Genomic DNA, 25,608 nt, shown 5'->3' on the forward strand with positions numbered 1-25,608 from the left:
ATTCCCGCTTCAGGCGACTGACTGTGTGGAGTTTGCACATTCTCCCCGTGTCTGCGTGGGTTTCCTCCGGGTGCTCCGGTTTCCTCCCACAGTCCAAAGATGTGCGGGTCAGGTGAATTGGCCATGCTAAATTGCCTGTAGTGTTAGGTAAGGTGTAAATGTAGGGGTATGGGTGGGTTGCGCTTCGGCGGGTTGGTGTGGACTTGTTGGGCCGAAGGCCCTGTTTCCACACTGTAATGTAATCTAATCTAATCTAAGATGCACAACATTTACCAGATATTACTCAACCATCAAGCAATTCCTCAAAAAAATGAATAAATTGGCCCAACATGATTCAATATTTCAGTAACCAAGCTGTGATTATTAATGGCTCTTTCCAAATTGATTGTAGAGGTCACTTCTTACAATCTTTTCTTACATCTTAGGCCTGAGGCTGATCTGTCTCTTTCCTTTTGAAAATACGAACAAGATGAACTCACTTACACTTTCAGTGAACTTTCCTTGACTCTGTTGGGCTAACTCAAGCTATTAGAATTTGTTCTTGGATAAATATTATTTTAAGCTATCCAAAATGGCATTACTATCTGTTTTAATGATAATCCTGTTCAATATTGAATATCTCTCATCTGCAACATACTCATCACCTAGGTGAGTGTAGACTAAAGTAAAATAATAATTTAGCAACCCTGTAATAATCTTTGAATTAGTTTAAATTTAGAACATAGAACAATACAGCACAGAACAGGCCCTTCGGCCCACGATGTTGTGCCGAACTTCTAACCTAGATTAAGTACATAATAATTTAGCAACCCTGTAATAATCTTTGAATTAGTTTAAATTTGTCCCATCTTATACTCTGATGGCTCTGTACAGCCCTATAATGGTATTCTGATTTAAAAACAATTATTTTTATTTTTTTTTAACTGTTTATCATGGGATGTGTGCACATGGCTCAGTGGTTAGCATGTTGTCTCATAGCGCTTGGGACCTGGGTTTGATTCCAACCTTAGGTCACTGTCTGTGTGGAGTTTGCACATTCTCCCTGTGTCTGCATGGGTTTCTTCCAGGTGCTCTGATTTTCTCCCACAGTCCAAAGATGTGCAGGTTAGTTAGATTGGTTATGCTAAATTGCTCATAGTGTGCAGTTTCGGTGGATTAGCCACAGGAAAAGCAGGGTTACAGGAAAGGGTTTGGGTGGGTACTCTTCAGAGGGGTATTTTGGACTTGATGGGCTGAATGGCCTGCTTCCACATTGTAGAAATTCTATGATACTGCTAAAGTGTTTTCTAGTTGGCCTGAGTGACTTTCTAGGTCATTTCAGAGTCAAACACATTGTACTGTGTCTGAGGTCACACACAGGCAAGACCAAATAAGGATAGAAATCTTTCTCCCCTGAAGAACTTTGACATCAATCCATGATAGTTTTTTTTTAATTGCCTTTATCAAGATAGCTTTTAATTCCAGATTTTTGTTCATTAAGTTCAAATTCCATAAGGTGCCATGGTGAGATTTGAACTCACATTCCCAATGTATTAACCCGGTCTTCTGGATTGCAAGTCCAATGATATAATCATTGTACCACTATCTCTCCTAAAGAGAAAAATGAATATCATGTTCTTATTAGAGAGTTTTTACCAAATTTTATTGTTGTTTTTGTTCTCCTAATTGCATACAATATTCTTTGATGTCCTGTCCTTATTTAGGATCAATGCCTCTTATGTATGACAACTCTGTTTCAATTATATTGGCCTCTGTACATCCCTCTTCAAACATAATGGTTTTGTTCAGGCATGTGACCACCAGGACAAACAAGGCTTTATTCTGTTTGGAAATAATTTTGAATAGAATTCAGATGCATTTAGTACTTGATCCAAATCAGTGTTGTAATTAAAAAAAAAGATGTGTTTGTGCTTCTAAGAGTGTGTGAGAACTCAAAATCGCAGGGGTTTTTGACATTTCATGGAAGTAATTTTGGATACTTGAAAAGAAAAATTTATTGATTGATCAAACTTTCACGCAGTTGTAAGCCTCTTCAGATTTTTTTCAATTAAATTTGTAATTAATACAGTTATTTTAGAGAGCGCATAAAATTAATGTTTAACTTCAAATCATTGCCTGATTCCTGAGAACTGATGTATTTGGTTTTCACTTAACTTGCTATCCCTAAGGAGTAAGTTCTGTTAATAATGTCAGGGTTATTAGATGTAAAATTGCCCATTTTTCAACATCAGACAATCAACAAGTTTTAAAAGTAGGATCAATGATGTGATTGTCCATGCCCAATGCACTAAAATACATCAGATATAAAATAATAGCACAAAGTTCTGAAGAAACTCATTAGGTCTGGCGGCTCTCAGTGGAGAGAAAAGCAAACTTAACATTTTCAAGTCCAATTTCAAAAGGAAGGAGCTTAAATCCATAATGCATAATGCAATGCAGAGCAGGTAAAAATATAACACCGAACTCAAACACATAGAAGGCCCAAAAATTGTGAAACTGGGATTTCTTTTATTCCACTGTCAGCTGTGAGAGTTAGGGCTGGCTAACTCTTTTGCATGTTCCCTTTCCCCATCTATCAAACCCCTCAGCACAAAAGACCCCCTTTTCTTTCTAGTGAGAGTCCTTTAAAATGCTCCAGCTGCCGTCTCTCACCTTTGCTGATTGTTGATGGAGGTCCCAGAGACGTGCTCAGTTCTCAGCAGACCATAGTCGATGGGCCAAATGGCCTAATTCTGCTCCGATATCTTATGTTCTGACAGTCTCTTCATCGCTGAGGTCATCACCTGCTGCTGGAGGTCATGCTACACACTTCCATGCTTAAACCTTATTGTCCTGGCAACCACATAGTTAACATTTCCTAAGCAGTTGCATGATTAACAGGTTTAAATATATCATGATGATTGAGTGTTTGAATCCGCATTTATAGCAGGACTTTCTTGCAACACCAGTCTGGGCAAATGATAAGGGCTGGGCTGATATCCAGCATTTACTTGAGAAGTGTTTGTAGTCTATTATCTGTACTGGTACCTGAGGAGGCAAGCTGTGCAGACAACCATGCGGGGTATAATCGCACTGTCCTGTACCTTCTGGATGATAGGAGGTTATGGGGCTCTTGGTAAAGCATTGGCAGTAAAGAATCGTGATCTCAAAGTGTTTTCTTAATTCGCTCATGGGACGTGGATGTTGCTGACTTGGCCAGCATTTATTACCACTCCTTTGCTGTCTTTGGTCACTTGCATCCCAATCCTTGTCAATTCAACATGGAACGGCAAAATGGACAAATTGTGCATTATTGGCTATAGACAAGGACGTTTGGTCATGGATGGGATCAGCCTGTATGAACTGGGTGAAGATATCCACGAGTGTGAAGATGTGCTCAATCCCATTAGTATTGCGATCCAGGACCATGAAATCCAGTGCAAGGACCTCGAGAGATGGTCACTGGAAGCCGTGCTGGGGTGAAGTCACTTTCCAGCTTTGGCCAAGGTACACCTCTCACAATTTGCGACTGAAGTCATCAATATCAGCAACTATCCCAGGGCACTAACACCCCTCTCTGTCAGGACAGTGGTCTTTTCCATCGCCTGGTGTCCTGCTTGACCATGAACAACTACCACTACTTGACACTTGAGGCTATCAGGAAGGATGAATTGCTTCACTCTCTCTCTTTGACATAAATCTGTTGATAGAGGACTCCATCTTTCACTCCACTCCTCTTCCAGACCACAACAATTCCTGTGTCAGTTTGGATTCCTTCAATCAGCTGCGCTGAATTGGTGGGTGTTAGACCTTCTGCAGTTTACTGATGTCTGCATCAATTATTTGCAACTGCCTGAGGTGCATTTTGTGAGGATAGACAGCAGAGGTGAAACCACCCCTGGCTCTCCATATCTGGACCTGGTTTTGATCTCACTTATAAGTGCATCAATGGCGTTCCACTGAATCTTAGTCTGAAAGTCAGAAGGAATCAGGGTTGGAATGGTGGGCATGGCATCAGCCATAACCCCCTCCAGCTTGGCTGGGATAAGTTCCCTTCTGTGGTCAGCCTTCCAACTAAGGATATCAGCAGTTGCATTTCTTCACCTGACCTTTTCCAGATCGGAGGTCAAAACTGCATGTGATTAGTGACTCATTAGGACTCAGCTTGGTGAACATTTAGAAGTAGCTGGGTGGGTTGTTGTTGGTTAACATTTGAAACTCTGCATGTCTCTGGGAAATAGTCCACCTGAAAGCTAACTGTTTGATTTTCATACTGGAGCAAGTCTGCATATTTCTCTTGTGCTTGAGGTTCTGATTGGGATGAGTAATAACCATTCTTTTCTGTCCTGCAGACCTGTGACAACAATACTCTGGCAGCGAAGGATAGGTGATGAGACAAGCTTTTGCTCAAGGGCACAAAAGGTGGTTTCAAGTTATAGTTGTTATAATGAGGTCAGCTAGCTAGATGTCAGAGCGTATGAGTTCCCTGATTGGGACAGTTAATCTGGCTAACAAAAAAGGGTGACTGTCAGGGATATTAGACCTCCGAATGCCTGACTCAGTGAGAGGCAGCACTATTGTCAAAGGTTATGCATTTGTAAATAAAGGGTGATTGGTGATGGTGATCACACATGCTGAGGTTCAACATGCTTGCATTGCTCAATGAGCTATCCCTTTCTTTCCAATGATAATCCATTTGACTATTTCAGCTACCCTCCCTCATCAACACCACTACCTACCAATGGAGAAGCATTCAGGTCCCTTGCTTGGTGCCCTCCACCATTGTCACCACCTACTGCTGGAAGTCCCTATGCAGCAAGAGTACAAGATGGGCTGGGAGTTTCTGATAAGATTAGCTTGTTTGGACTGGAAATTAGATTTAAAATAAGGATGCAGTCTTGTGTTGCAGGCAGGCATCTGTGCAACACTGCAGCAAAATAGCATCCATTCACAATGCAGGCACACTGGAATTGATTAATTAAGGTAGCTTACAAGATCCATCCCGTATACCTTTGAGCATCCTGGCACTCACAGTGACAACAAAAAATTGCGTTGATAAATAATTGTTGCAATTAGTTTTTATCAATTTGTCTACAAGAGATTGAGACATAAGAGTGAGAAAACCCCTCCAGTGGTGAAAGCTTAGGGAATGTAGCTTTGTAATCATCTGTTTCTAACAGATATGCTGGCATTATCTCATTTTATATCTCATTATGCATATCACACATCCCTAAAAATTATTTGTGGAAAAAATTCAGCTGACCTGTATTTAGATGAGTCAATATTTTATGCTGAAATGTTGACCCTGCTTCCTAGATTTGCCACAAACTCAATAAAATAGTTTTTTTTTTTCTGTAAATTAGTTTTGAATTTAACCTTCTTCATGTGTAGGTCATGACCTCTCATTCTGCTACTGTAGTGTGAGATGAAGCAATTTATCATTTACGTTAATCTCCAATTAAATTTAACATTAGTAATCATATCCCTGAATATTCATCTGTACATGGCTAGTGTGTCCATTCTATGTATTGTTCCTCATAATCTATACATTACACATTTGACCCATCCTTGTGGTACTTCACTGCATTCTGTTAATTTGGTACGACATTCTTTTTGGTTGAGATGATCAGAATTACATCCAGTGCTTTGTGTGGTTTCACTAGTAGTTATAGAGTAGTCAGGTGATCTTACTAATGTGGCTCAATATTGACTTTTTACTGCATACTGATAGATTAATTGAAATGAACGCTGAATGGAAATTGTTGCATGATAAATGCATGCCACCACTTCACAGCATACCCTGTATCATCCCCATTGTCGTGTACTCCACAGCCTTCCTCAACACATGAAGGTTGCATCAGGCAGTTAGCTGGTTATTCACGACTGTGGTTTGTGTACCAGCAATATGTCTAATACATCCTAGGACCAGAAAGATATCACCTTTTTATTGAGCGAGGTTGTGCATAAGGCAGCAGAGGATGAGGCTTTTTCCCAGCATTAATGCTTATGGAGTAATCACACAGAGTGCATTGTAAATAGAGTGTAAAGACTGGGAATTAGAAAGAGTGAGAATTCAGTGAGCAGGAGAAAGGAGGTGTTGCATTTTGTAGATTTTGGAATGTCTTTTATTGAACTCATTGCTGGAAATATGAACATGCGAAGGTAATGGCTCGGAAAGTACTATTTATCCTATTAGTTTTACGATTGCAGAGATTTTTAACCAGGCAGACTTGTATCTTTAGGACAGTTATGTGACATCACAGCAAATTATTTTGTGGTATAAATGTGACCACCTCGCCTTAAGTAACTCTGTCTGTAATGAAGTCAGTGTAATGTGTTCCGTCAGTCAGTCACTCAGCCATGTGTGTCAAGTACAATAGGAACAGAAGCCAGATGAGGTACATAACTCAGTTATATTTTAGCTGTGTAAATAGCTGGATTGTTAGTAAACTTCAGGATGTGTTTCAACAAGAATCTGGTTTTCTGTGGTATTTGTTATTTGTTAATAACTGGAAAACAGAATGTGTATTTCATTATGTATTACAAAACAGAAAAACAGCTCCTGCTACATTAGCAGTGTTAACTGGTTTATCTACTTGCACTAACTAGGTGACATATACAAAAAACTCTCAAGCAAAATTTTGCAAATGCAATTTTCTTTTCATTGCTAAAGCAGAAAACTGTGAGGAGTGACCTTACAGAGCTTTATGAAATAATGAGGGGCAAGGAAAGGATGAAAAGACAAGGTCTTTTTGCCAGGGGAAGGAAGTCCAAAACTAGAGGGTTGACATGAGAGGGGAAAGTGACCTGAGGGGCAATTTCTTCTCCCAGAGAGTGGCACATGTATGAAATGAGCTGCCAGAGGAAGTGATGGTGGTGGCTGTAATATCAACATTTAAAACTCAACTGATGGATATACAAATAGGAAGAGTTCAGAGGGATATGGGCCAAATACTGGCAAATGGTACTAGATCAGTTTAGGATATCTGGTCAGTGTGGATGAGTTGGACAAAAGATTCTGTGCTGGTACATCTCTTTGACTGAAGAAGGGCTAATGCCCGAAACGTCGATTCTCCTGTTCCCTAGATGCTGCCTGACCTGCTGCACTTTTCCAGCAACACATTTCCATCTCTTTGACTCTATGACTAGAAATCTGAAATAAATTTATGAATATTGGGCAAGATGTGTCATTTATAGTTTGTAGCACTCTTGCCTTTGAGTCAAGTTCCGCTGCAGAGTTTGAACACAATAGTCAAGACTGACATTCCAGTGTAATACTGAGGGAGTGCTGAATTATTAGACACATTGCCTTTCAGACAAAGAATTAAACTATGGGCCCATCTGTCTGGTTGGATACAAGATAAAAATTTTGAAGAAAGGTGATGTATTTCTCCTGATGCCTTTACTAATATTTAACAGCAATAAAACCATGTTCTCTAGTCATTATTACACTGCCCCTTGTGGGAATTTGCTTTGTCCAAGTTAGTTGCCACATTTCCTACATTACTGCAGCATTTACATTTCAAAAGTACTTCATTTGTTCTAAACCACTGTGAAAGGAATCTCAATCCCAATCCCACTCCCAATCTCGAACCATTGTTGGCCATGATGAGAAAGTTGGAAAAATCTTGTGAAATGTCCAGAAAGGAGCTACTGGGTACCAACAGCAAGTGATACCATGGTCCAACCAAGTGAAGAATGGCAAGGCGAGATTTTCACTACTGAGTGATGAGAATCCTATTTGAATGCTTTAGCTAATCCCACCTCATTTATATATCCCACTCCCTGATTAGAAACTATAAAGTGACTATTCTCAACATGAAAGTTAAAGCAGTTACCTGGTGACTCCAAAGCACCACTTGCTCCTCTGGAACTCCGCCTTGGCACCAACATCTTCAGATATGCTCCAAGGGCAGTGGCTGCATGTAATATTTGAGGTTTGAAATTTACCAGCCTCAATGCACTTTCAAGGCAAATCTCCAATTCATTTACATAACAGTTCAGTGCTTCAGTGCTGCACTTTGGAGTGCAGGGGGACCTTTTATTGCAATGATGCTGCCAGGACACTTTGGAGGGGACAGGCACCATTTCACTGAACAGACCAGGACTGCTCCCTCACTCTGTTAGCACTCTCTTATCTTGTAATTAACATTATGCTTACAGCATCCCCACTACCTTGCCTTGCATTCCTTTGCCTTTTTATCACTTTGCCCTCTCAGCCAGAAGAGAAAGTGAGGACTGCAGATGCTGGAGAGCCAGAATCGATAAAGTGTGGCATTGGAAAGGCACAACCGGTCAAGCAGCATCTGAGGAGCAGGAAAGTCGACGTTTCGGGTTTAAACCCTTCATCAGGAATGGAGAGGGGGAAGCACTCACAGAACTTCAATCTTCACTTGTCTTTTCACGTAGGCACAGACCCAAGTATCTTATCATAGTTCTCAATTGTGATCTGTCTAGTGAGTGGACTTATACAGTCATATAGCATGGAAATAGACCCTTCGGTCCAACTCGTCCATGTTGACCAAGTTTCCCAAATTAAAATACTCTCATTTGCCTGTTTTTGGCCCATATCCCTCGAAACCTTTCCTATTCATGTACTTGTCCCAATGTCTTTTTAAATGTTATGAGTGTACCTGTGTCTACCATTTTCTGTGGAAGTTCATTCCACATTCAAACCACACTCTGTGTGAAAAGGATATCCTGCAGGTCTGTTTTAAGTCTTTCTCCTTTCACCTTGAAATTATGCTCACTAGTTCTGGAATCCCCTACATTAGGGAAAAAAGCCTTTCTATTCACCTTATCTATGTCCCACATGATTTTATAAACCCGTATAAAATCTCTCCTCAATCCCCTAATACTCCAGTGAAAGATATCTCAGCCTATCCAGCCTCTTCTTATAACTCAAACCCTTCAGTCCCAATTTGTTGTTGGAAGGCATTGTGCGACATCAATCTCACCTATGCACCATGTGTCACCCATATGATTGCCAACACATTGCAGTCCTTCAACTAAATTGCCGTGCCTCAAAACCTGAATGGAGTAATCCTTGGACACAAAAGCAAACATTGCTGGAAAAGCTCAGCAGCTCTGGCAGCATTTGTGGAGAGAAATCAGAGCTAATATTTCTGAAGAAGGATCACCTGAGCTGAAACATCAACTCTGACTTCTCTCCAAAGTGCTGCCAGACCAGCTGAACCTTTCCAGCAATTTCTGTTTTGGTTTCTGATTTCCAGTATCCGCAGTTCTTTCGGTTTTGTTTAGTAATCCTCGGACACTGTTCAGTCAAGGGGTCGTGGCATAGTAAGTCAAGGATAGCCTCTGACATTGGTGTAGGGGGCTTTGGTATGGCCAGCTAACTATTCAGGGTGGTAATGGTCAAAAGGTCCATACCTGTATAGCCTGGGGAGTGGGCCACAATCAGTCCAATGCAACTAATCCATCAAATTGCAGGAGGTCAGTTGGGGAGATGTACAGATATCAATCAGGGGTTTGATCATCCATTAACAGTCAGCAGCAATCTGGCTTCCAGGATGGGGACAGTATCTAGTTACTTCTGGTATAACGTGATGGTTACGTTCTTGTGCAAACCGGCATTCTAGAAAAATCATGCTTTAGAGCCAGCGTCTAAAGTGTTGGTGATGTAATCACATTACGGCCAGCACATGTTTTAGAAACAGCATTCCGAATTAATCAATTGCGTTACAGCAAATTCACGCTGCCGAAATGCATAACAACCTTGTACTTCTTCATATGGTGTGTATACTTGATATGTCTGGGAGGTTAAAGTGGGAAGATGATGGTTTAGATAGGCAGGTTAAGTCAGAATGTGAGAAAGTTCAAAGCCTTGGGAGTTGGTGGAGATAGGTATGAAGAAGGGAGTATGTACATTTTCAGGGTTCACCATGGGTCAGAAGCAGAGCCTGAAACTCACTGTTTGATGTGAAACCTCTGCTTCCTTCCTTTGTGCTGTAAATAACGTGCACAACGCAGGTTAAAATGGCTGCACCCACACCCACAGTGAGCAGGGTAAGTGATTCATTCTGTGTGGGACGAGGCTTTACTTCCACATGATATCAGGCCCTTCAGTACACAATGCACACTTGACAGTGCAGCTAAAAGACACATACTTGTACCATATGCTATATGAACCTTATGCATTAGTCTACAAATAGACAATAGGTGCAGGAGTAGGCCATTCTGCCCTTCAAGCCTGCACCACCATTCAATATGATCATGGCTGATCATCCTTAATCAGTATCCTGTTCCTGCCTTATCTCCATAACCCTTGATTCCACTATCCTTGAGAACTCTTTCCAACTCTTTCTTAAATGAATCCAGAGACAGGTCCTCCACTGCCCTCTGGGGCAGAGCATTCCACACAGCCACCACTCTCTGGGTGAAGAAGTTTCTCCTCATCTCTGTCCTAAATGGTCTACCTCCTATTTTTAAGCTGTGTCCTCTGGTTCGGCACTCACCCATCAGCGGAAACATGTTTCCTGCTTCCAGAGTGTCCACTCCTTTAATAATCTTATATGTCTCAATCAGATCCCCTCTCAGTCTTCTAAACTCAAGGGTATACAAGCCCAGTCGCTCCAGTCTTTCAGCATTAGGTAGTCCCGCCATTCCAGGAATTGACCTCGTGAACTTACGCTGCACTCCCTCAATAGCCAGAATGTCTTTCCTCAAATTTGGAGACCAGAACTGCACACAGTACTCCAGGTGTGGTCTCACTAGAGCCCTGTACAGCTGCAGAAGAACCTATTTGCTTCTATACTCAATCCCTCTTGTTATGAAGGCCAGCATGCTATTAGCCTTCTTCATTACCTGCTGTAGCTGCATGCTTACCTTCATTGACTGGTGTACAAGAACACCCAGATCTCTTTGTACTGCCTTCCTTTATCTAAATTGATTCCATTTAGGTCGTAATCTGCCTTCCTGTTCTTGCCACCAAAGTGGATAACCATACATTTATCCACATTAAACTGCATCTGCCATTCATCTGACCACTCACCTAACCTGTCCAGGTCACACTGTAATCTCCTAACTTCCTCCTCACATTTCACCCTGCCACCCAGCTTAGTATCATCAGCAAATTTGCTAATGTTATTACTAACACCATCTTCTATATCATTAACATATATTGTAAAAAGCTGCGGTCCCAGCACTGACCCCTGCGGTACCCCACTGGTCACTGCCTGCCATTCCGAAAGGGAGCCATTTACCACTTCTCTTTGTTTCCTATCAGCCAACCAATTTTCAATCCAAGTTAGTACTTTACCCCCAATACCATGCGCCCTAATTTTGCTCACTAACCTCCTATGTGGGACTTTATCAAAAGCTTTCTGAAAGTCCAGGTACACTACATCTACTGGATCTCCCTCGTCCATCTTCAGAGTCACATGCTCAAAAGATTCCAGAAGATTAGTCAAGCATGATTTCCCCTTCATAAATCCATGCTGACTCTGACCTATCCTGTTACTACTATCCAGATGTGTCGTAATTTCATCCTTTATAATAGACTCCAGCATCTTTCCCACTACTGAGGTCAGACTAACTGGTCTATAATTTCCTGCTTTCTCTCTCCCACCTTTCTTAAAAAGTGGTACAACATTAGCCACCCTCCAATCCGCAGGAACTGATCCCAAATCTATCAAGCTCTGGAAAATAATCACCAACGCATCCACGATTTCTTGAGCCACCTCCTTCAGTACCCTGGAATGTAGACCATCAGGCCCCGGGGACCTAACAGTCTCTCCAACACCAATTCCTGGCAAATATAAATTCCCTTAAATTCAGGTCCTTCAGCCACTGTTAACTCAGGGAGATTGCTTGTGTCTTCCCCAGTGAACACAGATCTGAAGTACCAATTCAATTTTTCTGCCATTTTTTTGTTCCCCTTAATTAATTCCCCTGTTTCTGTCTTCAAGGGCCCAATTTTAGTCTTGACCATTTTTTTTGCCTTTCACATACCTAAAAAAGCTTTTACTATCCTCCTTTATACTTTTGGCCAGTTTAACTTCGTACCTCATTTTTTTCTCTGCGTATTTCCTTCTTAGTAATCCTCTGTTGTTCTTTAAAAGCTTCCCAGTCCTCCGTTTTCCCACTTATCTTTGCTATGTTATACTTTTTCTCTTTTAACTTTATATGTTTCTTAACTACCTTCGTCAGCCACGGCCACCCATGCCTCCTCCTTGAAGCTTATTGTATTATGGTCACTACTTCCCAATGGCTCCTTCACTTCGAGATCCCTGATCAATTCTGGTTCGTTGCACAATACCGGTTCCAGAATTGCCTTCTCCCTGGTCGGCTCCAGCACCAGCTGCTCTAAGAATCCATCTCAGAGGCACTCCACAAAGTTTCTTTCTTGAGGTCCAATACCATCCTGATTCTCCCAGTCTACCTGCATGTTGAAATCCCCATAACAACTGTAGTATCATTTTTGCGACAGGCCAATTTCAGCTCCTGATTCAACTTACATCCAACATCCAGACTACTGTTTGGGGGCCTGTAGATAACTCCCAAGAGGATCTTTTTACCCTTAGAATTTCTCAGCTCTACATTCCCTGATTCTGGGTTCCCCCCGCGCATGGGACTGAATATCATCCCTTACTAACATGGCCATCCCTCCCCCTCTGCCCGTCAATCTGTCCTTATGATAGCACGTGTAGCCTTAAATATTCATTTCCCAGGCCCTGACCAAATTCTGATTCCAAGCACTTTTCACCAAATCCTTGAGCATTAGGAATCATTGCCAGTAATAGCTCTGATATACAATCAATTATTGTGGCCTAGAAGCATTCAGTTTAGCTGCCAAAGTGGTGACACATTCCAAATATCCTGCAGGATCTGCTCACTTTACATCTTGGACTATAGAACCTTATATATCGTTAATGATGGCTAATGATGATGTACCTCTAATCTTGTAGTTTTGAGGAGACATTCACACACACAACTGCTAATGATAAGTGAATATATATCAACAAATCAATAACATATTTACAAAGACCACATTACTTTTGTGTCCTCAGAAGGTTATCTCCTTTCCGCCCCAGTACATCTGTAGTCCCAAGATCTGCAGCTGGGACAGAGGATACCTGCCTTACAATGGAGATCATTGTTCTTGGAGATTCAGTCAGGTAACACTGTGGAATATTTGTATCTCGAGGCTCAGACGTTCTGAGAGTATTCTGCTCTGTGGCAAGTGCACCTTCATCAGCTTGAACTCCTTCTGAGCTCAGGGTAATGAGAGGGTGGAATTGGAAAGCCAGATGATGACTTTCAGCACCTTGTCTATTAATGGTCAAGGCAGCTGTGCCTTTAACCATCCATCTTTCCTGCATTATTTTTAAAAATGTGAGCCCCCTTTACATCAATTCCATCTGAATAGCAAATATTGAATTTCAGTCAGGATATGGGTAAGTGACTCGCCAACCATCTGTGTCATTTAAATATATGGTTTTGTGAACCATCATGGTCCTCTCTCACTATCCCATTCTCAATTTTATTCTGCTTGCTCACATTCTCCCCTTGCCCTTTTTCTCATTGTCTGGCAATATTTCCTCACTCACTCTTTCTTACATTCTCTTTTCTTTCTGAAATTACTCCCCCACCCTTTTGTGATCTTGCCCTATCCCTAAACTCACTTCATAGATGTTTCCTCTCTTTCAGATATCCTCCCCCACCTCCTCACATTTTCTCCATTTCAACATATTGATTCCTTGCCATCGCACACTTTCTCCCCACTTCACCTGCATTAATGCCCCTTCTTATTCTCCTAGTTTCATTCTCTCTTACATATTATATAACCTATATTTTCTCTAACCTTGATTATTCTGCTGTGTGATTTGTTACTCTTTTAACTTATTGCTCCCTCTCTCATAATACCTTTCTTTCTCTTTCATGCTAATTTGGTTTCCTTATTCATCCTTGCCTTGATTTGATTTTTTTTGTCTCTTTCTCTCACAGTCCCTCACTGTCTCTCACAATATACATTCATTGATAGCTCTCTAATTATTTATCTCTTGGCATACATCCTTCATTCGCTTTTCACTTCTCTGTGACATTGTTGGCTTCCGCAATTTATTTTATTTCTCTCAAATTCTCACTCTCACATGCAGGAAATCAAACATGCAGACACCATGCACGCATGGACATGTTTATACTCACACATACAGGCATTCATACACGTCCACGCCCCATACAAACAAACATGCATACGTGCAAATGCATGCACACAAACACAATTACTATGAGCAGATCACTGTTTCATAAATCTCAGTGGCAACTTCATTCCAAGGAAAAACATATGGCTTGTTTTCTGCTTCAGAAGCCAATAACATCAAGTTAGAGCTCCTGGAAGTGACACCGTCATTCCCTATTTGTTATTGTTTTGTTGAACCCTGAACTGGTTTATTGCTTAGGAACCAAATGTGCTTGACAACTGCTCACACCTCCCATCTGCTATTAGAAATTTCACAATTTTGTGCAAATAAGAGTCTAGAAAGATTCTAAAATATAAAATAAATGAAAACTTAGCAGTGTATTCAGAGCACTATGCTTCAAACACATAGGGCACTGACAGCCTATTCCAATATTAAAAATAATCACACCACACCAGGTTATAGTCCAACAGGTTTATTTGGAAGCACTAGCTTTCGGAGCGCTGCTCCTTCATCAGGTGCTTGTCTCCATAACCATCTGATGATGGAGCAGCGCTCCGAAAGCTAGTGCTTCCAAATAAACCTGTTGGACTATAACCTGGTGTTGTGCGATTTTTAATTTTGTCCACCCCCAAACCAACACCGGCACCTCCAAGTCATATTCTAAAATTAGACAGTGTTAGAGCACTTTTAGGGATTGCTTGATCTTTTGGGGAAAATCAATATTCAGAGCTGTGCCATCCCATCAAAAGAATTGAAACTTATGATTCCCTGGGGGTTTCATTGCAACATGCAAGATTTTGAAGGCACTTAAAGTATAGGACAGAGAGTTTGTTTACCCTTGGCTGGGGAATCTAGAACATGGGCATACTGTCTGAGGAAAAAGGGTTGATCATTTAAGACTGAATAGAGGAAAAATTTATTTGCTCAAGAACAACTGAAGTTTTTGTTTTGCTGTTGTGCAGACCTTGGGCGTTTGCACATATCAGAAGCTTCTAGAAGTGGAAACCATTAATTAGCATGAGTGTGGATCTTCCCTGTAGCTGCCTGGTTGCACAGCTTAAAGGGAACATTGCTCAAGGGGTTATGAATCTTTAGAACTCCCTGTCCCATAGGCTTGTAGACACTCCTTCATTGAATGCATTTAAGGCTGAAATAAATGGAATTTTGTTCCCCTGGGGAATTAAAGGAAATGGGGAGAGAGCAGGAAAGTGGAATGGAAGCTCAAGATCAGCCTAGGTTGAATGGCAGTGGTTTATCAACACACTGTGTAGTCTACTTGTGCTGCTGTCTTGTGTGTTTCTTCCTATTAAGGGGATGGGTGGGGTTAACATGATAAAACTGGATGCTGTTTATCCTGGCACATACCTATCCATGCCCGCAAGTCCCCCACTACAGTGAAGTTCGTAAGGAGACAATCAGTGCCATTCAAGAGCCATCGTCAGCCATTGCCAGGATTTTACATGAACTGAGGGAGAGTCCGGCATCAAACATCCAACCTACCACATTTTGTTGATGGAATTGAAGACTGCCGGGGAGGTAGGACAGTTTGGTTGGGAGGATCCTGTGTACCAGTCAAAGAGTCATCGTCCCAGCTATTCATGATATTTCCACATTTACCCTTTGACCCCAGCAGCCTGACCCCCCTTGGCACACAGGGCCAAACGGATGCAGACTGACTCCTGACATTTAAACGAGGGGACTGGAACTCTACCCCCAGCATAAAGCTCTACCTAGTTTTTCTCTGATAAGTTAAAGAGTCATTGATTCATAATGTCACACAGCACAAAAACAGACCTTTTGGTCCAACCAGTCCATGCCAACCATAATCCCAAACAAAACTAGTCCCATCTGCCTATGTCTGGCCCATATCCTCCCAAACATTTCATATTCATAAACTTATCCAACTGTACCCATATCCATCACTTCCTCTGAAGCTCATTCCACACATGAACCACTCTTTATGTTAAAGAATTGCCCCTCATGTTTTTTTTTTATCTTTTTCCTCTCACCTTGAAAATATGCCACCAATTTTGAAAATTTTGCAGGACATTCTTGATAACAGATGTGGAGCCCTGAAAAGGAATTATATGAGGGACCGATATGTTCTTCAAAGTTTCAGGGAGGAGCAATTATAACTTAAACCATGTTTACATAGCCAGTTTTTAACTTAGCTCTATATTTGTGTTAGCTGTACGCATGATCCCTGATCTTCCCCAGTCTACCAGTACAATCACGATCTACCACTCATCCAATAATATTTGAGATGTCACATACAAAACTAATGAGTAGCAAATGATCACTGTTCCATTCAAGTGAGTTCCAATAATTATAAGACTTGACCTAATGATTAAACCTTTCTTGTGGAGCTCTAAAAAGAGGCAAGAAACAAATTAAAATTCATTGTGGAAATATATTTCTCTAAATGGATGGGACTAATCCAGAAGATCCCATTGATCATGCTTGGAATACCTGGTATTTCACCTGGCTTTTTCAAAGATATTAGCATGTGCCAATCAGGAGCCAATCCAGTTTACAATTGAAAAACCTCAAAACATCCACAGTTACCATAAAAGCCAATCACTTGTTTCCAAAAGTTTACTATCCCCTGAGAAAAATAAAGCCAAACAGAATCTAACCTGATATCTGTGTAACCTGTATGAATGTGCCTGCTCGTCTGCACTCTACCAGAACAAACACAATCACACTAGAATGCCCTATTTGGATTGGCTATGACTTTTTAAAACATTAAGAAATTGTAATGGACCATGGACTATGATTGGGAGTAGACCAGTTGATGTTTTATAATAGGCCATCATAACATGTTCGAGACAGAAAAAAACACACGTAGTATATATTCAAATGCGAATAAAGTCCCTGAAGTGATAGAAGCAGCATGATGCAACATTGGCAAATGTGTGAAATGCTTGTTTTTCAAACTGATGGAAGTACCTTATGTAGTGAAATTGAGGCCAAGATGAGATCATATATGATTGTAAAAATGGCAGGGCAAGCTTGAGGGGCCTGATTGCCACTTCTCCTCCAAATTCTTCTATTCTACTGTTGTTACCCACCTATCCTATTGTCTTCGAAGGTCCGTGGACTTGCACATCAATGTCACTGTGATCCTGTGCACCTCTTAGGATACTACTATTCAATGTTCCCTTGCTTGCTAACCCTTTCAAAATGCATCATATCATACTTTTTCATATTAACTTCCATTTGCCACAGTTCTGCTCATCTGTTCAGAATGTCTATATCATTCAGTCATTTTACAATCTTCTCCTCACTATTTACCACATCACCAATTTTTGTATCATTTGTGAACTTCTGATGAAATCTTCAACATTCATGTCCAAATCATTAGTGTACATATGAAGAGATCCTGTAATCAGTCCTGTGGTATGCCAGTCTTGCAGTCACACAAGCAATCTTCAACCATCACTTGACATATTATGACAAAAAGCAATCCTGGATCCAGTTTAGCAAATTGGCCTGGGTCTCATGGGCTCTTACCTTCTTTCACCCATATCTAGTTGAAAACCTCTATCAAATCTATCAGAAATAATCTTCTCTTGACAAAACCATGCTGATTCTGCCTGACTAATCTTTGGCTCTGCAAGTGGAAATTAATTCCGTCGTTCAGAACTTTTTTCAAACTATCACAGATGTGAGGCTCACTGACCTACAGTTCCCTCGTTCATCCCAGGGACCTATAGGTTTCCTGGGCAGTTGACTGTTGCTCACAATGAGCTTGTGGACAGATTTTGCTTCAGCACCATATGATATTAGTGAAGTTACCCTGAATATGAACTTAAGCTATATGAGGAGGTGCTGCTATTGGACTAGGGTGAACAAAGTTTAAAATCACATAACACCAGGTTATAGTCCAACAGGTTTATTTGGAAGCACTAGCTTTCGGAGCACTGCTCCTTCGTCAGGTAGCTAGTGGGGCAGGATCATAAGACATAGCTTGTAGAGCACAGAACGTAGATCAGAAAACAGAGAACATAGAACAGAGAGCATAGAACAGAGAACAGTACTACGCAGTACAGATACTTTGGCCCATGATGTTGTGCTAACTTTTTATCCTACTCTAAGATCAAACTAACCTTCCTTTTACTGTCATCCATACACCTATCCAAGAGTCTCTTAAATAGCCTTAATATATCCGACTCTACCACCACTGCTGGCAGTGCATTCTAGTACACACACTCTCTGTGTAAAGAACCAACCTCTGACATCTCACTCAAACCTTCCCCTGATCACCTTAAAATTATGCCACTGTGATACCCCTTTCTGCCCTGAGAAAAAGTCTTTGACTATCCACTCTATCTATGCCTCTCATCATCTTGTATACCTCTATTAAGTTGCCTCTCACCTGTCTTCACTCCAATGAGAAAAGCCCTAGCTCCCTCTACCTTTTTTCATAAGACACGCCCTCCAATCCAGGCAGCACGATGGTAACTCTCCTCTGCACCCTCTCTAAAGCTTCCACATCTTTCCTATAATGAGGTGACCAGAACTGAACACAATATTCAATGTGTGGTCTAACCAGGGCTCTATAGAGCTGCAGCATAACCTTGCAGCTCTTAAACTCAATCCTCCTGATAATGAAAGCCAACACACCATATGTCTTCTTAACAACCCTATCAATTTGGGAGGCAACTTTAAGAGATCTATGGACATGGACCCCCAAGATCCCTCTGTTCCTTCACACCACCAAGAATTCTGCCTGTAACCTTGTAATCTGCATTCAAATTTGACTTTCCAAAATGGATCACTTCACACTTTTCCAGGTTGAACTCTATCTGCCACTTCTCAGCCCAGTTCTGTATCCCGTCAATGTCCAGTTGCAACCCACAACAGCCCTCCAAACACTCCTCCAACCTTTGTGTCATTGGCAAACTTACTAACCCACTCTTGCACATCCTCATCCAATTTATTTATAAAAATCACACAGAGCAGAGGTCCCAGAACAGAGGCCCCTGTGGAACACCACTGGTCACCTAGCTCCAGGCTGAATACTTTCCATCTACTACCACTCTCTGTTTTCTATGGGCCAGCCAATTCTGTAGCCATACAGCCAAATTTCCCTGTATCCCATGCCTCATTGCTTTCTGAATTATCCTACCATGGGGAACCTTATCAAACACTTTGCTAATCCATATACACCACAATCATCAATATGTTTTGTCACATCCTCAAAGAATTCATTCAGGTCCCTCACAAAGCCATGCTGACTATCTCTAATCAAACTATGGCTTTCCAAATGATCATAAATTCTGTCTCTCGGAATCCTCTCCAATAATTTTCCCACCACGCACAAAAGACTGACTGGTCTGTAATTCCCAGAGTGATCCCTAATCTCTTTCTTGAACAACAAAATAACATTTGTCACCCTCCAATCATCTGGCACTACTTTACTCCAGTGGACAGTGAGGATGCAAAGATCATCGCCAAAAGCACAGCAATCTCTTCCCTCACATTCTGTAGTAACTTTGGGACTGGTCCCCTGACCCGGGGACTTAACTATCCTTATGTTTTTCAAAGTTTTCAGCACATCTTCCTTTCTAACATCAACCTGTTTGGTTGTTCCTATGGAACAAGTGACTGTGAATAAAGTGAATAAACATCTAAAAACATGAAAACACAAGTTGTGATACTTGATGCTCATATAATGCACAAATAGAATTTTTTTTAGGGAAAGCGATAGCCCAGTAGTATTATCAATCCAGAGACCCAGATGATGTCCTTGGACTCAGATTTAAATCCTGTCATGGCAGATGTTGGAATTTGAATCTGGAATAAGGGCTTAATAATGATCTATTGTCGATTGTCGGAAAAACTCATGTAGTTCACAAATGTCCTTTAGGGAAGGAAATCTGTCATCCTGACATAGTCTGGCCTACGTGTGACGCCACAGCAATGTTGTTGTGTCTGAACTGTTCTCTGGGCAATAAATAATTGCCAAGTAAGCAACCTCCCTAATCTGTGAAGCAATAAAAAAAATGAAGAGCTTAGTTTTATCTGTGGAATATAGCTTGAATTTTATCAGAGATGTAGCTGTTCATTTCTTCAGCTCTTTTGTGTTCTCCTTTCTTAGCCCCTGGATGTGGAGGTTGCACATGAAGCATATTGGTGGGTGGAGAAAGCAAAAGAATTAGCCACTATGTTATTTAACTAAGATAGACACAGTGCAAGATTTACATGAGGGACAGCTACAGAGTACACATAAATTGAGAGGAGACTTTTCATGGTACCTAATTGGCTTCACATTGCTCCTACTGCTCACAAACCATGGGCACAGTCCACGAGAAACCAACTTCTTCCAGATAATCTCAGAAGCCCAGATCCCAACAGCCAAGCACTACACACGTATGAGTTGTCCTTTGGCTGTGAATTGAATTTCAGAATTGTTCAAGATCACATTCTCATCCAGTAACTGCAACTGTGAGCGAAGGAGAGATTAATATCACAAAGCTGAACAAATAAGGCGCAGAAGGTCCAAGCTGTGGCACCATACAGTCATTACAAGCTCTCGGTGAGTGTGTGATGCCTCGAGAATCCTACTTTTCTATCAGTCCTTGTGTACAGATCAAAGAACAAAGAACATTACAACACAGGAACAGGCTCTTCGACTCTCCAAGCCTGCACTGATCTAGATCCTCGATCTGAACCTGTTGCCTATTTTTCAAGGATCTGTATCCCTCTGCTCCCTGTCCATTCATGTATCTATTGCTATATCTCTGAAGTCCAGCGGTCAGGGGACCTTCTGCCTCAATGTAATCAATGCCACTAAACCTCAGTGTAGTAATATCATTCAAGGCCTATTCTGGGAGGCTACTGGATCAGCACATACGTCAGTTGCACAATCAAGCTATTGATAAAGATATCTAACTTTGAGAATGCATTTTCAACTTTTTCATTTCTCCTCGAGCTGAATCAAAGGACTGCTCTGTCTTGTTCCATTTCCTGGCGCTTCTGTCTTCTGCAACTTTCCACTGCATTCTCAGGATTGCCCTGTCCCTCCTCAGGCAGCTGCGACTGTTTGGGGCTGGGGGCTGAAGGCACCTTCTATAGCCCAAAGTGACGGGATGGGCAGTGGGTGCACAGCACCATGAGGCTGGAAGGTAATCTAACCTGAAAGCTGATGTCGGCTAATGCTAGAGCTTTCTTGCATTGATCTCATATCACGATGATGTGCACCTGACTCTTCTAGGGTTCCTCCTTCTACACAGTATTAACAGCGATTTAGATTCAATGAGGTTTGATGACACAGACAGACAATGAGCACATTTCACTTACCCTGGTCTTACTCGCATTTTCCAGTGCCATCTTCACCCTCATCAGTTCTGTTAGGAGGTGGTGTGGACAGCACTGCTTGACAGACCGACAATGGTGTTAATGACCCTCTTGATGTTATTTTGAACTCCACAGTCTTGCACAAGCCTGACAGTGATTGAAATCATTGCTCCGTTAGTATTGTAACAAAATGCAGGAGACTGCACTTGCACAGAGTAATCTTAAAACTGCTATCAGTGATCAAAACTTTTGTAGAGTATTGGGACCCTTATTCTGCACCTTCCAGACTTCGTAGCAGAGGATGATCTCTAACAAATGAGTAAATTCATAAAAATTTTCATTTTACGCAGTTGGCCTCATTATGTAAACCTTAAAGAAAGTCAATGATGCATAACTGGAAGCTTAAATGCAGAATTATTGCTGAACAGCCTTACTGATACTAATAAAAGATAATTTACTTTCATAGAATATACATTTACCAGTTTTGTAAAACTAGCCTTCACGTTTTCAAAATTTGTTCATGTTGAGGTATCAACAATAGGCTCACCTGTCGTTGGGTTAATCCCAGCAGTGACAAGGTGTGGGTCCATAAGTGAAACTCTAAAGGTCTCAATTGGCAGTGACACAGGATAGTAGTCGGCTGTGGTCCATCCATAATGTGTCCAGAACTTACTGCAATTAGATACCAGGAAGGCAACAGAGTTCGGGTTTGACACCAGTCTATCTCATTAAATGGCCTGCCCACCTCCAAATTCACCAATGGTGAAAGAAGAAGGTTCATACCAATGATTTCTTACAGTTTTTTCCTTATCCTGAATGGTGTGTGTTATTGAGAAGTTCCTACCTTCAGAAATTACTCAAATTTAGAGTATGGTATAAGCAGATCCTCTAAGAATTTAATTGTTTCATTAATGGTGATGTTGGGGAGGGGCTTTCTATCCATTTAGTTGTTCGCAAAAGTAAAAGGTCTAGTCTATAAATCCAATGATATTACCATTATGACACCATCTCCTCTTTCTTGAAAAATAAAATGTGTTTTTGAAATTTCAAACTTGCTGTATCTACAGACTTTCCTGAATGCATCTTGTTAGTTGTATCCTCAAAATGCTCAAGCAGATTTTTCACCAGAGTTTATCTTTCATGCATCTATGCTGACTCTGCCTAATCATAATTATGATTTTCTAAGCACTCTGCTACTACACCTCAAAATAATAGATTCTTGCATTTCTTGCTGTCAGACTGACTCATCGATAATTCCCTGTTTTCTCTGTTCCTCTTCTTGTGAATCATCGGGTTTTAAATAGCAAGATACTGCTTTTAAAGCATTGGGAACATATAGGTCTAGGGAATTCTAGGAAGATCAAATCTAATGCATCCATTATAGCTGTAAACACCTGTTTTAAAACATGAGCATATGGCCATTAGGTCTAATGGACTTGTTGGTTTTTAGTTGCATTATTTTCTGCAAATTTATTTCTTTGCAATGACTGATTTTTTAAAAATTCCCCATGCTTGCTAAACTCTTGGTTCCGAAGTATTTCAAGCATTTTGTTTTGCATGCTCCATTCTGAAGAAAAATGCAAGCTAGCAATACAAAAGCTGAATACTGTGAATGCTTGGAATCTGAAATAAAAACAGGAAAAGGCAGAAATCGTCAGCAGGTCAGGCAGCATCTGTGGAGACAGAAACAGAGTTAGCATTTCAGATCTGTGGAAATTTGACCAGGATTGAGGAAGAGGTTAATGCAGAATTTCCCCAGCTTCTGAACAATGTGACAAAGACGAGGTAGTTAGTAAAATGTGGCGAGGATAGAAAAATGTGATTCCTAAAGCGAAGAAGAAAATGATGCAAATGCTTTTGCAATTATGATGCTCATAACATCTCTGCCTTACCTTGCTTACCCTTTTTACACATTGCCCCTTCATTCAAAACTTCCAGGCTCAAAAGTCCTGTGTTGTCATCCCTTTAGTGCAGACATAAACCAGCCAGGATATGATGTTTGTCTGTGATGGGTCCAGCTCTCTGCAACTTTAAAGTGCAGAAACACCCTGCATGTTGATGAAGGTTGAGTAGTTGACAGATGTATGATGCCCATTGTCCATGGATGAGAGTTGTGTGCATTGTAGCATCCCTGCGATATTGTTGCCAGGTGTCCAAGATGGTGGTGGAATAGGATGCTCCAGCTGGAACTCATTCACTTTGCCCATTCTTCTTCTTCTTTTCTTCTTTTTCTTCTCTTTGTCTTTCTCCAAGTGCTTTTTTCTTTCTTTTTTTTTTGAAACTTCAACTCTCGGCCTCTAGTGATGATTCCCACCCTCCAGTGACAACTGCTGGCATGGTGCAGCAACCTTCTGGTGTGGTGTGGTAACTTCCCGGTGTTGGTATGATGACCTCCCTGTGTTGGCATGGCGACATCCCAGCATTGGCATAGTGACCTCCTGCCCTGGTGCAGCAGCCTCCTCCCACAGTGGCCTCCTGGCATGGCGGGTCACCAGTGGGGTGTGAGGCCAGGGCCTAATGGAGACTGGAAGCTAAGTGCCAGCATGGTCTGCTGTACTGAACTTGTTTTCTGTAATACTGGACTTTCTATTTCTGCATTGTCTGAAATCTTGTAACTAAATAAGCTGTGCCCAGGTACTTTTGTATCTGTTGGCATGGTCATTGACAGCATATAAACTTTTCACTATACTCATTGAGTGTATGTGACAACAAAGGCTACTCTATTGTATTCTATTCTATTCAGAGATGCAAATGGAAAACTGGAGTTAAATATACATGCTGACTTTCAAGTTGGGAATTGTCAATGTCTAGTTTCCTCATGGCAGGTGGTAGGATAGCCAACTGCAAATGATTGAAGCAAGATTCAGTGATAATGTGGATGTAAACAAATAAGAATCACTATTCATAGGCATTTCATTATTTCCTTGTAGGCATCTTATCTCAACATCCCTGACTTAATTGGAAAACGTAGCTAGTTGCTCTTGATGTTGGACTTCTCATGTGATTCTCTCAGATTTATCAACGTAGCCCATTCTATCCAAGCCCCTATTAGATTCCACCCATTGCCAAATTTTGTGATAGCTTCTGAGGAAGTGAAAGGGAGTTGAAGAAAACAAGGAAAGGACTATCATGTGGAGAACAGGAAAAAGATTAAATTTCAAAATGTTTTGCAGTGCAAAAGCCAGCGGAAATGGAACATGTAAATGAACAAAAACTCTAAATGATATTTAAGTGGCAACATAACAACCTTTCAAGCAGAAAGTAATTTGGAACTAAACAAAAGAGAATAAGGAAACTAACAAGCAGAAAAGGAATTACAAAATGGTAGCTAGAGATTATGATCTAAGACTGTTTATCTCAATTTTGTGTCCAGAAGACTATAAAGTACGCAGTCAAGAAATGAAGTGCATTGAGCAGCATAGGAATACTTTAGCAAATCAAGGACATAAGGGACAGTTTGGGAGAGTGGTGAGGAATTAATATGACAAGGAAACTGAGAGCTCGGGGTCACTCTCTGAACAGAGATGTTCTGCAAAGCAATCTTACAGTCTCAGTTTGGTGTCCCCAGTGTCTGGTAAACCACTTTATGAACAGTTAATATAGTGTTTTAAATTGGTTCCAAAATCACTTCCACTGGAAAATGTGTGAAATCTAATAGTCAAATAGCCCCCAATTTTAATATTTTATCCAAAGGCTTAGTCCTGTTGGAATATCTAAAATATGTCAGCCACAGGACATAAACCTGTACTATATGATTCATATAAAACTGTGCATCCAGCTGAGCTAAACCAATGAAGCTAACTGTAACATCAAATCTGAGAGTTTTAAAATAAATGGCCATTTATTGATGTAATAGCCAGAGTTCTACATATATAATTGTAAACAAAGTCTTCCCACATCTCTTTTTAATAAAAAGCTAAATGCTCTTTTGTGGTCATTTTTCTGGCAGTAACACTACTTAAACAGTTAATTGATTTTGTTTACTTAAATTCTCGTGTCAAATTACCATAGCATTGTGCAAGGCTATTTAATTTCAATAAGGATCCCAAGCACCATTGGTAAGATTTTAAATATGACAAATGTTTTGAAGTATTGGTTTTCTGTGGAAATTATTGAATACTTAATCAAAATTAAGCTGCTTTTGGCACTGCAGAAAAGATGTGCT

General features: G+C 40.9%; 1 protein-coding gene across 8 annotated transcripts in view; it reads left to right on the forward strand.

Annotated features, from left to right (window-relative positions):
- The window catches only part of lrrc4ca (leucine rich repeat containing 4C, genome duplicate a), a 994,912-nt gene that overhangs the window by 634,422 nt on the left and 334,882 nt on the right, over positions 1-25,608 (forward strand). The window contains exon 4 of one of the 8 annotated variants that reach the window (XM_043705485.1): positions 13,008-13,115. The exons of the other annotated variants lie outside the window; for them this stretch is intronic. The gene's annotated coding sequence lies outside the window, so the exon portion shown is untranslated. The remainder of the gene's footprint in view (positions 1-13,007; positions 13,116-25,608) is intronic. 8 annotated transcript variants of the gene reach the window in all.

This window comes from Chiloscyllium plagiosum, chromosome 16, assembly GCF_004010195.1.
Source record: "Chiloscyllium plagiosum isolate BGI_BamShark_2017 chromosome 16, ASM401019v2, whole genome shotgun sequence".
In the NCBI taxonomy this organism is placed as follows: Eukaryota; Metazoa; Chordata; class Chondrichthyes; order Orectolobiformes; family Hemiscylliidae; genus Chiloscyllium; species Chiloscyllium plagiosum.